Raw genomic sequence first — 17699 nt, 5'->3', positions numbered from 1 at the left:
ATATAGATGACAAAATGTCTTGAAGGGAGATATAATTATTGACTCCATTTTACGGATGATGAAACCGGGGATTTGGGAAATTAGGTCACTTGTTCAGTGTTGTAATGGAAAGTTATTAAACTGAGATTTAAGCCCAGATTGGTTTGACTCCAAAATTTGCCAATCTAACCTGTAACACAGTCCTGCCTCCTACATTCAGAATCCAAAAACATTCACACTGAGTGCCAGGTCTGAGATTGTAGACCAGCCCCTTTCTTTTACAGATGAGGAGACTGAAGTTTTGAAAGGAACTATGGCTTGCCCATCATTGTAACAGATTAGTGACTGAGCAGGACTAGAACTCAGGTTTCCTGCCTTCAAGTCGAGACGGCACACTATTCTGTCATTCAATGAAATTTGCATGACCCAGGAGACTGGAAGACTAGCTTTGCAGTTTAACACACCATATAAAAAACCAAAGAGCTAAATTTGGGTTGCTTCTGTGTTTTCTAACTTGCAGCTGCTTCACTGCAGGATCATACAACACATGATGCTACAGGGACTTAGAGCCACACATAAAACATATTAAATGTAGTCGGCAGTGATGAGATTTGGTACCAAATAAGAAGCTTTAATTAATTTTAAATGGTGCTTTTCATAGTGTCAAAAGCTCAGTCCACTGAAGTGGAAAAGGGGGTTGGAATGGTGAGATCCTAGCAACCCGGCTAATCTGGGCCCTTCTGAGCAAGCTCATTTAGAATTCTTACATCAGTGCATCGGCACGCTGAGGTGGGGCTCATGGGGACAAACAAAATAGCAACCCCAACTCCAGCACCACTCAGAATCCCGCATCCCGGGGAGGCCTGAGAGCTCAGCTGTATTAAGGGGCCGTTGGAGTTTCCCTGTTATTTGTCTACTTTTTGAGGATTAGAACTTCCGCTGGGCTGTGTTCATCTGTGCTGAGAATTTAAACTCAGTGCATGCAACAACAGGAACAGTGAGATCTGCTAGAAATGTTCAAAAAGAAGTCTGTTTGGACTTTTCAAAGCTTTAGATGCACAAAGAGAAGTAAATTGAGGGGTTTCCGGTTTCTTCTGGGAGTCTACATTGGGTGGTGTTTTCTTTTTTTTTCTATTTCCTTTTCTTCTCTCATGAACTTTTATTTTAAAAACTGTGATTATGCAGATATTCACCATATAGACCCATTTGTGTGGCGTCATGTTAGAAAGGCTGAGATATTCCTGTGGTTCTTTTTTTTTTTTTTTTTTTTTTTTTTTTATTCCTGTGGTTCTTAAACATACACACAAGCTCATGAACCTTCTTTTCCTCTTTGTGACATATAAATGTGAACTATCATTATGAAAGCCCTTCCTCATAGAGACCACAGAACCACATAGCCAAAGGCAAATATTAAGGACTATTTGAAGTTTTTCTATGATAGTTCCCTGGCTTCCCAGCCAAGGAAACTGAGGCTCAGGTTGCTGTGACAAGGTTAAGGACACATCTCCAGGTTTCTCCATTTCCCTGTTCTTTCCTAATTATACATCTCATCATTTATAGGCATTGTTTATAAGAGTAGTGCACAAATAAGAGGCAGGTGCCACTTGCGAGTGTGACATGTTCACTATTTTTAATGCAACAATGTTATGTGTATATGCTGATGATAATATTAATATGTCATGATTAGTTCTTAACAAACGAAGCACTCATTTGGGTCAGTAATCATAAATCCAAGATATTTTATTTCTCCCTGTTCTTTCATCTTACATAAATGCATACCTTGTCACCATGAAATAACTAACAGTAAAATAATTCTAAGTTTCTAATGGCTATCCATTTATTCACAAGATCCATAAGCCTTTATTTTTCCAAACTCAGACGTGATTTTGTTTTGTCTCTTACAGAGAAAAAGAGTGAAACAACATCCATTCTCTATTCATGATCTCTGTTCCTTTCGTATGTACAAGGGTCTCGAGAATGAGAGGGCAGTTTGCAGCCTAGGTGAGTTGCTAACAGTGGTGGGAATTACAGGCAAAATGATTTAGGCAAGCATCCAAAAATAAATGCCTAGCCAGTGGTCTACTCTCTGAAAAGGAACTAGAAATGATCAGGTTTCCATCACAGGATTTTTAGAAACTTGATATTTGCAAGATTGAAAATATTTTAAGGAAATCCTTTCTTAAGGTGTTCTTGTTTTTTACAATTTATTAGTTCAGATTCAATTAGCATGAGGAAGTAGAGGGAAGAGCAAACAGAATAACAATTGTCCTTTACATTAAATTAAGGAAAGACTATGACACTGATTTTCTAATATTTTAAATATTTTATTGATGGAAAGTCACAGAAGCTCAGGTCAACTCTCTATTGGGGGTTTTAGCTTTTTTTTTTTTTTTTTTAAGGATATTTGAGATACTCCTCACAGTTATCTAAGCTAGTCCAGTCATCACACTCACCCTTCCCTGAGTATCCAAACATTCCTCCACCCTCAGCAACCAATTAGATTTCTTTTCCACTTGACCCTCTACCTCCTTAAACACAGCCCAAATATGAGATGCTGGCATTAGGGTGGTTATACCGAATTTTTATGTCGAATATATCTTTATATTGAATTTTATCATCATGTTCTGATCTAGCAATCTTTCAATACAGAAGGAAAAAACAAAATTTAAAAGAGCCTGCTTATCTTGTTTTATTAGCTCTTACCATCAAAATATTTTATATGGTATTCATTCAATATCCATATTCCAGCAGCTATTGAATAAACAAAAATCAGAATGTTCTTGGCATATATGAAATATAATACTACCAAATATTAGAATAACTGAATCAATGGAATTTATAAATAGATATCTGTTTTGCCCATCTGCACAGCTAAAATGCAAATAATGTATTAATTACAACTTTGAACAGAAGAGAAATGAAGCTTAGACACTAATCTAAAAACATTCTTTCTTCACGTGTACAAGTATACAGTATGTAGCCATCTGCCTCAATCGCCTAATAGCAGAGTAAGTAATACCATAGCAGGTAGTAGTAGATCCTGTGAGTGTAGGAAATGGAGGGAGGTGTGAGGGTGAGTGCATGGGGAGGAATCCAAAAACTGTCACTGGAAAAAATAGTAACTTTGTACACATTTTTAATCATTGCTGAGGGAAGGGTAAAGAACTTTTGTTAGCTTTATATAAGTTCAACAACAAGAGAGTAAAGGTTAAGAATCCTACTTTCGTTTCTAGTGTGGAATTAGAAGTCCATTCTCCCATCAATACACAGGGGATTTGCACACGAGGATGAGAGTTACATGAGCAAATCCTTCAGGGATCTGTGAGAAAATAAACTCTAACAAGGATATTTGAACTACATTTTACAATAGACTGATCATCAAAAAAGACACACATGTGGAAATTTTAATATTTCAAGAGGAACCTACAAATACATGTCTACGGGTATAGACATGTATTCATATACGTTCATAAACCATATACATAGATACTTGAAATCCTTGTGGGTCGCTATGGTTATGCACTAACTCCTAGCCAGTAAAACGAAGTAACTCATTAAGCACTCCAACTAGTTTTTGTTACTGTGCCCTTTTGAGGAAATGATCGCAACATACACAATTTCACTCAAATAATTGAAATGATATCATGGCAAAACTCAAATGGCACATCATATGAATTTTGCTTTTACAGTCTTCCTTTTTTTAGTCACCTCACCCATAAAACACCCATACATGTGATCATCGCAATTTTTTTCACTTGAGCCTTTTCAGACAATAGATAGAAGCATCTCTATTTTCCTTGGAAAAGACCAGAAGGGACAAATTCCCCATCTTCTTTTGCAGTAACTGCTGTGGATGTTAGCATGCGGATTTTAGCATAAAACATCTCTCCGTCGTGGGAAAAGCAGCGCGCTACAGTAAAATGAAGAGAGACAATTCTTACGCTAACGTGTAACGTTGTAATATCAAAACCTGTGAGGACATGGCTAAGAGGCCCGTGTTTATGCGATTATTTCCGTTCTTCGCAATCTGTTTGCTTCCCCCTATGGCAACTTGTTGATAAGAGGAAGTCTTTTGTGAGAGAAGGCGTGAAAAACAATGAAAAGCATCAGATTTAATAAAGTATCTAAGGAAAGTCTTGAAATGACACCCATACTAGGAAGGGAAAGCCAAATTTGCTTTTTCTGAGGGGGATTTGTGTTCGTCAGGAAGGGTTCCTGGAGGCTTTGTTTGGAGGCCTTGATGTGTGACCAGTGCGCTATAGGCCGCCCCTCACCCTTGCCCTCCTTCTACCACCGCTCTGCCCACCCATACTGACACCGCAGGGGGAAGGGTTTCAGAGGAGAAAGAATCAAAAGCTGAGGGACGGGGGAAAAAAAAGTGCTTTTCAGGGTCTGATGTGTGGGAATCAAATGAGAGGCCTAGCTCAAATCCGGTCGCCAGGCAACCAAAGTGATATGCTGAGGGAATATCATGAAAGTTGGAAAGTAAGCAGTCTCTCTGAATTAGTAAACCAACCGCAGGATTGACGAGGCACCCGGGCTCTCTCAGGGCTGGAGAGCCATTTCTCCAAGGAGGACAAGCAGGGCCTTTGCTAAGTTAAAGGGGCAACGGAGAGGGAGAGGGAGAGAGAGAACGCAGCTGATTTGTAGAGTTTTTTCATAAAAAAAAAGACAGTGGCTGTCCAGACATGGAGTTGGTGGTAAAATACGGTGGCTGCCACGGCTGCAGCTGGCTCTCTGACACAAGATTAATAAGTTGCTGTTTCCTAGCCGACCAGAACCTAGTGGGAACTATCCAGCATTTTATCTTGAATTGTGGGTAACAGCCTTACTGCAAGCTGGCCTAGTTTACTGCTCTGTTTTTTCCAGATCTCCCGAAGTGCAGCAAACATCTGTGACTCTAATGAGGTCATCATTGAGGGTGTCCAGAGAGCCGGGCCCTGAGAACTGACCTCACCTCTGCCTGAACATAAAGTACAAGTGCTGTGGGGAAGCAGGACAAATTAAATGGGGGAGCTGGCACTTGGCTGTAAGTTAAGCCCTTAAGAAACTTTTTGCTGTGATTAAAAAAGAGAGAGAGAGAGAGGGGGAGAGAGAGAGAAGAGATTGAGGTTCAGAAATGACAGTACAACAAAGCAGTAGCAAGCCTACAGAATTAGATTTAGGCCTCACTGATGAATATTATCACTGACATGAACAAGCAAAGCTTATCTGGGCCTTCCTTCTTGAAAGGCTGAATAAAATTGAATTGCCAACTTCTGCATTTTACCACACTTTGGTGGAAATGGCTCAGAGACCTACATGATTTAAAATGAAGCCTGAGTGAATTCAACCACAAAGCATTGTGTGTGTGTGTGTGTGTGTGTGTGTGTGTGTGTGTGTGTTTCTGACAGCAAAATCTCACACATCATGTGACTTGGCATATCATTTATAACTAATTTGATTAAAGACACAGAAAACAATTCAAACTTTTCCAGATAGGTCTTCCTCTCCCCCGACCAGTTATTCCAACAGAATCATAGTTTTTATAAATAATACCACCAAACAAATATGCGAGCACAACCCAAAACTGTATTGAAATCAGTGAAATATGATAATTATTTACTCATCTGAGGCAAGAATATCTACGCAATGTCTCTATCTAATGCTTCCTTTGAAAACTCCATCTTATGGGATGATAAATGTTAGCTTTAGAAAAAAAGGAACATGTCTTAAATTTGGAGGGGAAAAAGAACAGGTTTCTGAAAACTGTCCCTATCATTAAAAGTGCACTGGCCATGTGTTGATTAGTATTGTCTATTTCAGCCACACCTGCCCACAGAGAACAAACAACTCTGGTGTCATCTTTGATGCCTAAGGAAGTGGCCATGTAGATAAAGTCCAGGAGGAGAAAAAAAAAAGATCAAGTTCATCTTCAAAACTCATCTAGGAACCATAATTAATATGTATCAACTCGCTGCATGCAGATATATTTATCCCTGCGATAAAGTCAATGAGATCCAGAGTGTCATGTTCTGGTATTTTTACAGAGTTTGATTTTGGGAAAAAAATGAGAATATTATGATCGGATTGAAAAAGAAAATGAAAATTTTCAAGTTTGTATTTTATTATTCTCACATTCGTACTTTTTAGACTATATCAAACGCAAGGGCTACAGAAGGCAAATAATGGAGCAACCACTTTCTTCAAAACCAGTAAATGTTGCGCGATACTCTCACATGACCACATGTACCTGTGACGTGGGGACGAGAAGGCAGTAGCAGATGGGCTAGCCAGGAGAAACTGTTGACCATTTCTGATTGACACTGAGCCTCCCCACTATGATAGCAAAAAGGATGTTGAGGTGCTGTCCTAGGCTTAATTTACGAATGATGAACATTATGGATTGGGGATATTATGAACGTGTGCTTAAGATGCAGGCCATCCGAGATGAAAAGTTTAAAAATAACTCTGCAGAGAAGTTCTAGTACTACCTACAAGTCCTTCAGTGAAGACAGTTTCACCTTAGAAGAAAAAAGGCTGCAGTTCATTGTTCAAGGTCTTGAGCTAGATTTTAATGGAAAGAGAGACTTATAAAACAAACAAACAAAAAAACCTCTGCTTACAAGCAAACTGGGGAGAGGAACAGTTGGGGAACAGAGAGCTATACCATTACACTCTCAATTTTCAGGAAGGGCTTGGCTAATGCCCATTTCAAGGCTGAGTTTATTTTTTAAATGCAAATGAAGGAAGTGTTGCGTTCAGCTTTGCAAACAGTTTTCAGAAATCCTGTTGGCCTACATTTAGCTTGGAAGCTGCACCCTGTACCAAGTGTAGGGGCTCAAACAATCAAGCAGTTGTTTGCCTCACTCACATTCCTGAGGCAATCTGGTTCCAGCTGAACTCCTTGGGAACAGTCTGGGCTATGTACCTCTGGGGCATCTGCTCCAATTAGCACTGACCCTTGGGGGCCTCCTTGCTGGCCCTAGGTCACTCCCAACCTCTTGGACTCTGGGTAAACCAGATTGTTTTAGGAGTCTCTAAGCTTGCCATGGCCCCAAGACAAACTGGACATCCAGGCTCACCAAGAGAAATTCAGTCACCCTGGAAAACCGACACCAACATGGCCTCCTTTGAGTTCTCGGGGCCAGAGAGGAGACACATACGGTAAGATCTTTGCCATGATTGAGGAACAATAGAAAAGATGAACAAGAGAGTGCTTGGCCAGGCTGAACTCTATTGCCTGAAACAAGTACAAGCTGTAAGGTCTCATAGAACTGAAGTTGGCTCTTGGATCTTCTCTACCTACTGGATGGCCTTGCACAAGTCACTAAATGCTACAATTTCAATTTTCTCATGTGTAAAATGGGGACAAAGATTCCCGCCCTACAGTGTTTTCATGAAAATCCTGTAGCTTAATGTATGTAACATGTTCCCTAAAATGCCTCGCTCATAGAAGGTCCTCAGAAAATGCGAACTTCTTGCAAAAACTGAAACCCATCATAGTTGATGAGGACAGTACCACTTCTGGGAAAATCAGAGGCCACATAATTCTTTAAGCCCCTCTGTTCTGTTGTGGTTCATGACCAGTATATGGCCTAGCCCTTCCTTTCTAAGGAAGCAAACAACTCAACTGCTTTTCGTGCCACTCTCCATCCAGCACTTCTAGGCACTGAGGGGATGACAGAAGGAATGTATGACATGATCTCCAGCCTTGAGAATCTAACTGCAAGAGCAGCACTGAGTATGAAGCAACTTAATAATAATTTAGGCACAAACTGCACAGTCCTGATTAGTACATGCAATGGGAGCTGAACGAAGGGAGGAATTGACACTGGCTGCCATGGTCAGAAAAAGCTCCATGGAATTGTTGGGCTCAGCCAGTATTTACTGAGTGTCTATTATGAGCCAGATACTGAGGCAGAGCCAAATACAGTATGACCTGTGCTCTAAGATGCTTGGGACCTAGACTGGAGAAAGACACATTAATACACCATTTGAAAACAGTGCAGTGAGTGTTAAGAATGAGTATTTGGGGGAGGAGTGTGCTGAAAGAGCATGGAAGAAATATGTTTAAGTTGACTTAGAAGGACAAATTGGGTCTAAGTAAACCCTTGCAGTTAGACCAGCATGAACAAAGATGTAACAATCAAGGTACTAGTGTGTGTGTGTGCGCTCGCGCGCACGTGCACGCCTGTGCAAGGGAGCAGGACAGAGAGAGAAATAGAGTATATAAGTGGAAGAAAAAATAGAACTTCTAAAATTAGATCCAAGATTTAAAGAAGAGCCTATTTTAAATGGCTATCTCTATTTCTTTTTACAGATGAAGCAGATGCTCATGCTAAGAGGCTCTCGTGGTTCATGACTCGTAGGTTATGAAGTCAAAAGATTCTTGGCTATGGCTTTAGTGAGTGACCTGGTGGGATAGAGGGCAGCCATGAGTTTTTTCACAGAGGAATCCAACTCCTATCTCCTATCATAGAAAAATTAAAAAAAAAAAAGAAAAAAGAAAAATTTTACAGGCTTGTGGGATCAACCAGAGTGGGACTAGAACCAGAGATGGTTTTGTGAGCTGGTTTTCTGATCAAGGCCTTTTCTTGGGAATTAGCCAATTAAGAAGAGATCTGGGCCAAGGCATCCCAGGAGAATCAGCTGGGCAGGGTAGAAGTGAAGGGACTACGAGAATGGTGATGAAGACTGTATTTCTGGAGTTGGCTGACAAAAAGGAACTAGAACTAGACACAACTTTGGGACTCTCTGAAGTCCCCTGTATCACAACCCAATTCCCAAAAAAATCCTCCCTACTTCTTTGTCTTGAGTTACCTATTGTCCTGGCCTATTGTCCTGCTGTGTTGGCTGTCTGCCCTGTATGCTGGTGCCAAGATAGCAAAGGTTTTAGGTACTGAGTCATTTTTAGATGGGTCATTCATGGCTCCATCTCATGGAATTATCCATACTTTTAAAATGATAATCTGAGCCACAGTAACCCAGGAGATCTCTAGTGCTAGAATGAATGTTCGTTTGAGAAGTGTGAGCAATCATAGGATTCAAGCATCCCATGGAGCAGCAAGAGACCTGGAGGTATTTACTTGCCTCCACCATGGGGATTGTACATAACCAAGCAATAGTTCTGTTGTGTGATTATTTAAGCAGCATTGGGAAGATCAAGCTGCTGAAATATAACCACTCCATACAGCCTAAGAGTCATTTGGGGCTTTCCCTTTTCCTTTCATTCAACAAGCATTTATTAAGCACCTGCTATGAGCTAGACACTGTGTTAGGCACAATTTCTGTCCTCAAAAGGTCATGGTCAAGTGGAGGAGACTAAAGGAGTGAGAAGTATACATACACATAAGCACAGGACATTGAGGAAACCCAAAGGAGTGGCCTTTGGGATCAGAAAAGGTTTCAGGGAGAGGAGACAAAACAACATGGAATAGTTGACCTGGTTGTATGCAGAGGCAAGTGGGGATGGAGAGAGCTGAAGCAGGATGGGCAGGCAGGTGTCAGGGTCTTACAGGGCAGGCTAAAAAGTAAGAGTATTACCATAATGTAGATAAAATTCTGTTGAAGGTCATAACCAAGAAAGTGGCACCATCAGTGTTGTTTTTATAGCAATCTTCTAGCAGCTGAGAGATAGAACACCTTCAGAGGTAGAGATGGGGCAGGAGGATACCACCAATCTGAGTGAACATGTGGAAAAAACATGAAATTATTAGTTACCTTTCTACAGGAGAAAGAATTGAGATTCCAGTTAGTTTACTTGATCAAATTTTCATGGCTCCCCATTGGAGTTACTTGAGGACAGGGACCCAGGTTTCTTATGTTGGCATTCTTTCTTTGTCTAGGCAATCCCCAGGTCCATAGGAAGCACTCAAAAACTGTCTGCTGAGTCCATGGAAATGGAGGACAAGCAACCGGATTTCAGTGCTCTGATCTGGAGCTTCTTCTACAACCACAGGCGGCTTCCCTGAAGGAGTTTAATCTTGGAAATGATTAAAGGCTGGGGCAGCAGTTATGTGTAGTACATCCCAGCACTAGCAGGCCCTTTGAGAACCCTGAGCTGAGCAGGCTGGTCTTGGTAGAAGGGAGTTCTGAGGAGGCGAAAGGAAGCATCACATTCAATCTCCAAGGGGATTGTTAGAGTGTGAGGTACTGGGCAAGGGTTGCAGGCATTAGGTTGTCAAAGAGGAGCAATTGAGTCAGAAAGAGGTCACTAAGCTTTGGAGTGGGGGAGGGAGAGACAGGCAGAGAAATTTCTAAGCGGTAGGAGAGACTCAGGAAGGAGATGAGACGAGTCCCACTTTGACACTGGTTTTCGCTCTGCCTCTTCCCCACTCCTCCACCCCAAAGACTAAGTGAGGAACTTTTTATCTCTTTCCTTCATCGGGTCAGTTCAATTTGTTACCAGGCATGTAACACATACTGCCTATTCCGAGAGTAAAAGTGAGTGTGAGTGTTGACTGCACAGCACACTAGAGTCTGAGCTCCGGGAACTTTTGGCCTCAGTTTCCTATCTGTAAAATGGAAATAATAGTACCTACTTCATAAAATCACTTCGAGGATTTAACAGATGATGTTTTATAAAGATATTAGCATAGTGTGTGACCCAAAGTAAGTATGGAAAACAAGATTAGCCTTGATTATTTTCAGGTGCAAGGGAGGTAAGAGGGTCATGGAACCAATAATTGAATTGGTTCAACTACAACAACTACATTAAACGAATTGGCCACTGGATGGCTCTTGAAAAACATCTTTTCTGTCCATCTCTGCTTCTCATGAGCCTGAGGGATCTGGTCCCAGGGTGACTTGTACAGAAACCCAAGGGAAGGCCCTGGCGACCAGCCAGTGTGTGGGGCCACCAAGAGGTGGCTCACGGAGCCCTGAGGTAGCCAACTATGAAAGCAAGAACCAGCAGCTTGAGGACATACTTAGAAATTAGTCTACATAATCATTTTTTGAAAAATACCAGACTAGCTAAGATTGAGAAGAACAAGAAATATAGTCATTTCTTTAAATGCAGCTGATCAAGACCACCAACCCTGATTTGGACCCACGAATATCTGAGGAGTTGAAATACAAAGGGGGGCTATATTTCCACTAATCTTATTTGTTTTCATGGGCATAATGTAAAAAGATAAATAAAGCATTAGGAAAAACAAGCCAACCCTTAATAGCCCAAAGAATCTTATTCAAAAGAAAACAAATATAGCATTTGATTTCACCAGAAAAACTTCTGATTGAAACATCTGCTCTTAGCATTTTCACCGATACATTTTCCCAATTATTATAACCTTGGTATTTCTCATAGACACTAAATCAGCATAGAGACTAGTAGAGAGCATATATAATGAAGTGTGAAATAGTGTTTAAGTCAAACTTAAATTGAAACAGAGCTAAAAATTCCTATCGTCTTCAAAAATAAAAACGTTATTTCCACTTTTAGAAATCTGGCCTACACCAATAGACAAAAATTAAGCCAATGAATTATGCACAAAGATATTTATTACAGAATTTTATAATGGGCAGGAATTGAAAACTAAATGCCTGTTCCATAACAGGGGATCTGTTAAATCCATACACTGGAATATTATGCAGTTATTAGAAATGACACACATTAGGGGCGCCTGGGTGGCCGAGTCAGTTAAGCATCTGTCTTGGGCTCAGGTCATGATCCCAGGTCCTGAGATGGAGCCCCGTGTGGGGCTCCCTGCTCAGTGGGGAGCCTGCTTCTCCTTCTCCCTCTTCTGTTCCCCCTGTTTGCATTGTCTCTCTCAAATAAATATATAAAACTTTTAAAAAAGAAATGGTATACATTAATAATTTTAAAGATGTGAGGAACATGCCCAAGATCTACTATTAAATACAAAAGCATAGAGAACCACAAATGAAGTGTGATATTAAATATATTTAATAAGAATATAAGGAAAGTAATAAAATATTAATAGTGATTATCTTCGGGTGGTAAGATTATGGGTTATTTTCCTTCCCTATTGTAATGTTTTCTAACTTTATAAACCATGTGCATGTAGGATTTTTATAATTGGTTTTAAAAACACAATAAAATTATCTTGCACAGTTATAGTGTTTTAGACCTTTAAAAGGAATGAACTATTTCTTTTTTTAAAATTTTATATATTGTTTTTTGTTTAAGATTTTTATTTATTTATTCATGAGAGACACAGAGAGAGAGGCAGAGACACAGGCAGAGAGAGAAGCCGGCTCCATGCAGGGAGCCCAATACGGGACTCGATCCCAGGACTCCAGGATCACGCCCTGGGCCAAAGGCAGGCACTAAACTGCTGAGCCACCCAGGGATCCCCAGGAATGAATTATTTCTGCCCATAACAAATTCCACTTAAGTCTACGATGGGAAGATTGAAAACCAGTTCTGAATCATGAGTTCCAAACACTTTCCCCTCCTAGTCCCAGACCTCCTACACTCAGACCATTTTTCAGTCAGAGTTTCTGATTTTTTTTTTCTTAAGATTTTATTTATTTATTTATTTATTTGAGAGAGAGAGCGCGCGAGCAGGGAGAGGAGCAGAGGGAGAGGGACAAGCAGACTCTGCACTGAACTTGGAGTGTGATGTGGGGCTGCACCTTATAACCAAGATCATAACCTGAGCTGAAATCAAGAGTCAGATTCTTTTTTTTAAGAGTCAGATTCTTAACCAACTGGGTCACCCAGGCACCCCCAGAGTTTCTGATTTCTGAGTCTATTCACAGATTGTACTTCCCACTTGTTCCCCTTCTTCATCTTCATGAGATAGCTGAATGCCTATCGCATACCAGTCTCTCCTGTCTCTTACTCTTACTCTGTCTTCTCTCATATTAACTAGTGGAAAAGGTATGAAGATAACAAATAGTTGCACTGGGCAAGAAGGTAGATGTTTGACTTGTTTTGAGAAAAAACAGCATTTAAAAACATAAAAAACAAAGTGACCTTGCATTAGAATAATTCACACTAATAAACTCACCTTTAGGATGTACTGTAGTGCATTTGAAATTCAATTTGATTGTTAAAAGTATGAGTTTTCCTTAACTTCTTAGGATCTGTCTAGTGGTTCTCCATCTCACTTCTGTCTTCAAGTTCTTCTTCAGTAGATTACCTACCCTGAGGTATAGAAGCCCAGGCAAGGTGTCAGGGAAGCAGCATGGATGGCCTTGCTCTTTAGGCTAGGATTAGCTTAAGGCAAGTGAGATACTAGCTCCTGGCACAGAATTTAAGGCAGTATGGAATGTGAACTTGTAATTGAGATAAATACTATCCTAATGCAATATTTTTTGAAATCAAAATTAATGCAAAAAATTCATGATGAAAAAATATCAAAATTTTGAATAAAGGGCAGTACCATGCCAAGCCATATTGGATGGAATCTGAGGTAAAAGGGAAAAAAGGTGCACCCTTTTAAATATGTTCTTATGTATATTTTAATGCTTTGTTTTTCCCAGAACATTAAAATTATTTAAGAATATTGAAATATTGAGGGGCACCTGAGTGGCTCAGTCAGTTGAATGACGACTCTTGGTTTCATCTCAGGTCATGATCTTGGTGTCCTGGGATGAGCCCTGACTTGGGTTCCATGCCAGTGGGGAGTCTGCTTGGGGACTTTCTCTGTCCCTCTCCCTCTGCCCTTCAACCCCCTCTAAAATGAATCAATCTTAACAAAAAAGAAGAATATTGAAACATGGAGGGGCACTTGGGTGATACAGTCAATTAAGCGACTGGCTCTTCATTTTGGCTCAGGTCATTATCTCAGGGTCTTGGGATCCAGCCCTGCGTCCATCCCTGCATGAAGCCCCATGTAGGGCTCCAAGCTCAGCATGCACTTTGCTTAAGACTCTCGCACCCTCTGCCCCTTTCCTGCACTCATTTGCTCTCTCTCTCTTGAAAATAAATAAATAAATATTTAAAAAATTTAAAAAGAATATTGAAACATTGAAAAATTGGTGTATTTTCATTCTTCAGGAATGAAAGAATCACTCTTCAAATTCTGTCATTTCCCCAAAACCATGATGAAAAGACCCAATACTCTGGGTTAAACATTGAACAAGTACGGCATCTGAGATCAACTTAACTGTGAATTAAAATTCCTATCCCTGGATTAGACACTGAGGGCATAGCTTCTGCGACTGGACCTCTTACACCTATACCATTCGGTCACACGTAGGTGTTGAGCACCCACTGCATGCAACTCATTTCCTAGGCACTGACGCTACACTAGTGCATAAGACAGACCAGAGCCTGGTATCTTGGAACTCCAATTTTACTGAGCCCTTGACTAACAGGTTTTGCTGGTTTATTTATTTATTTATTTATTTATTTATTTATTTATTTATTTATTTTGCTTTTAATGGATATTTATTTCTCACTAACCTTTTCTTTTTTGAGCTGCTGTAATTTACTCTCTGTTCATCTATATCATTCTTTGGATTACTGAAATGGACTGTCTTGTTCTAACTCTTGCATTTTGCACCAGACCTTTATAGTTCTGTGGATGTTTTGTTTTCCACATATAAAAGCGTCCCCTTCCACACTGCCTTTGCTTTTTCTCTTTCCTACTTTGCCTTTGCATATAGATGTTCACCAAATATTTGAGGATCACTTGATTGTTGAATGAAAGCATCAGTAGGAGAAACAACAAAAGAAGGAACCAATGAATGAATGTACCGGGTCCCTGGAGAGGTGCGAGGGAGGAAGAGAGGCAGGATTATCATGTATCACCTTGCTGTCTTCATATGTTTGATACATGGATATGTGATCATGGTCTGTGTTGTTTGTACATGTTAAGGAGTATGCACAGATAGGATAGGAGCAACAGGATAAGTCCCTCATGGTTGTGACATTTCAGAAAAAACACTGGCCTGAGAGATGTGTGTTACGTTGAGTAAGTCATTCTTCAGGGAGTAAGTCTCTGCTTTCTCATCTGTAGAATAGAGCTGAATCTAGAAGTGAAATGTGTCTTTCCATCTCTGACACAGGTTAGATTCACAGCCTAATGCTGCAGGGTGCTAATGAGGAATGCCTTGAATTCATTGTGCTTTTGGTGTTCATAAAAATGGAGTGCTTTGTAATTCTACAATATAAACACCAGTCAGGAGAAGGAGAGCAATTGTATTTTTTCTTGATGAGGATTAGAAGAAATAACTGTATGATTCCAAGGTGCCCCTTTGGTATTCAGTTAATGTTAAAATGAAGAAAGCACAAAACAAATGAGCAAACAGACAAACCTTGGGTCCCTTCCGGGACAAAATATCTCTGGTGTAGCCTGCTCTGCTTTGAGAAATTTTGTACTAATGTATGGTGTGTATGTGTATGTTGGGGGGAGGAGGACGTTATTTTGTATTAATTTAACCCTTGAGAGAATTGGTAAATCAAATGCTAGCTCCTGGATACTATTAACAGTATCTAATATTTGTAGAATGTTTTACAGATTACAAGGAAATTTTCACATTTGTACTCCCATTTAATCTTCATGACAGTCCTGTGGTATGGGAATTTCTTATTATAATCCTTTTTCATATGTGAGAAAATGAGCTGAGCCTGTGATGCCCATCTTTGGACACCAAACCTCTAGGTCTTTTCAGACACAGATTTTTTGAATCTTTTTCAAGGAGGAAGGGCCCCAAGTGGAACAGGCATCCAGCAGAGGCTGTGCCATTGTCTCTCAGAGATTAAGGGAAAGCTTCCTGCTTTGGAGGACAGAGTGGAATAAATCAGTAGTCCCCCCAAACCTGGTTTCAACATAGACTTGTGGAATCAGAATCTCCAGAGAGTAATTTAAATTTCAGTCATGGAGAAACTTTAGAATTTTATAATTTTTTTTTGTATTAAAAATCTTTTATATGAAATTTTAGTAAGCATTCAGTAACTATCATGTAGAAAACTTGCATTATATTTGGTCCCTCCCATCTTGTTTGTGCGTATGTGTGTGCACATCTGGGGATCTATGGATTCTCAGAACTTTTTTCTACTATGAAATTCAAATATCTAAAACACAATGGTGTACACTCATCATATTTATCATATTCTTTCCTCCATAGAAATCTCAATGGTCCTTCATTACTAATTCAATATGTGAATTCCTCTAAGTTTAACTTTGATTACAAACTGTCTGTTTGATCTCAGCCGCTTTAGGTTTTCATTTTTAAGCTGTAAAATTAGGTTGTTTGATGAAATAGTCTCTAAAACACTTCACTTAAATTCTATGGATTTATAAGTTAAAGGAGTACTGTGTCATTCAAACAGCAATAGGCCAACTGTTCCCGGGAAATCTCCGGAAGACAGAGCAATCTGGTTGGGGAAACCCCCACCTTTCCTGAGTGGTGTTGGCCCAGTGAGGGTGGTCTGGGTGTCAACTCTCAGAAGCAAGAGCTTCACTCATTTCCAGGAAGGTAGCTAAAGCAGGCATTCTTCCACTGAATTAAACCCTAATACATGTTTATCAAAATATCATAATTAAGTAGAAAGTAATGAAGTAAAAGGTAATCACTCAATATGAACTGTCCAGATGACAATTCAATGTTAACTTTCCCTAGTATATTCCATTTAGGTCTTTTAAGATTTTTGTTTTATCTAGTGTTAAGAACCCATCTCACTTTTTGAGTGAACTAATTGATTTCTCTTTCTTCTCTCCTTCCTTCCTTCTTTCTTCTTTCCTTTTTTTTTTCCTTCTTATTCCATTGGCACTTTAACAGAAAATGAACATCTTCATGACTCATTTTAATCCAGATCTCATCACATGCATGGAAAGAGGTAAATCAGAACAATGAATGTGTGCTGTGAAAATGGAAAATACAGTGGTGATAGATAACTATTATTGTGGTTGTTATGATATTGTCAAATTAAATTCATGTACAATATGTCCATTCAGAAATCCAGCAAAACACAAAAACTTTTTTTTCTTGCCTTTTTTTAAAAGCTTTGTTTTAAAAAGACACCTTCCTGTCACTGGTGCTTGTAAGTGAATAAAATGAAATTGATGCCTAGCAGGGGGAAAAAAAGGAAAATACTTCTTTACTTTGTGTTAAGAATACGTGACATCTTTGCTGTCAGTGATAGCAAAGTGAAATACATACCAAATATGTCTTGACATAACTTGACAGGAATGTATGTCTTCTTTTCTCTCATTTATTTTTGTGATAAGAATATGTGATTTTGCTGCCAAGGAAGCTTGTAATGTTGTAGAGAAATGGAAATGAAATTGTGTTGGGTATGTCCAATTTCCCCTGACAGAGTGGCATAAGCTATAGCATGCATGCAGTCTTGGGAAGTTAACAACAGGCCTCAGCCAGCAAGACCCAGGCGTTGACATTTGTCAAAACAACTTTCCTCAACACATCAAAATGTTCCTTTCTCTTTTGTGTTATTCAGATGTGTTCGGGTGACTACATTTTAGAAAACGGTGTCTGTCAGAGAATCATTGCCATCCACATGTGAGCGATATCAAGAGAAATATCTTATCTTTCTGACTCAAGCTTACGCCTATTCTGTTTTGATTGTTCTTAATCTACAAGTGTCCTTGAAAACCAATCAAAATCTCATATAACTAAAAAGCGTTGTCTTTTTGTTTTGTGTTTTTTTCCCTCCATAACCTGACAAAAGTAAATGACACAAATCGGCTCTTTCTTTCTTCTTTTCAAACTATCACATGGGTGGATGTTGTGTGTTGGTGTGAGTTTGGTCTATTGTTCTTGAGTTCATTGCTTTTTACAATTGTTACCTTTCTGAGAAGAAC

General features: G+C 39.6%; 1 long non-coding RNA gene across 1 annotated transcript in view; it reads left to right on the top strand.

Moving 5' to 3' along the window:
* Positions 1-16657: 16657 nt before the first annotated feature.
* LOC140596588 (uncharacterized) overlaps positions 16658-17699 on the top strand; it is a 41692-nt gene continuing 40650 nt past the window's right edge. The window contains exon 1 of the long non-coding RNA XR_011998500.1: positions 16658-16717. This is a non-coding gene — a long non-coding RNA (uncharacterized lncRNA). The remainder of the gene's footprint in view (positions 16718-17699) is intronic.

The sequence above is a fragment of the Vulpes vulpes genome, unplaced genomic scaffold (genome assembly GCF_048418805.1).
Source record: "Vulpes vulpes isolate BD-2025 unplaced genomic scaffold, VulVul3 Bu000000639, whole genome shotgun sequence".
NCBI lineage: Eukaryota > Metazoa > Chordata > Mammalia > Carnivora > Canidae > Vulpes > Vulpes vulpes.
Note: the sequence above shows the minus strand (reverse complement) of the source record. Positions and strands in the feature narration are given on the sequence as shown.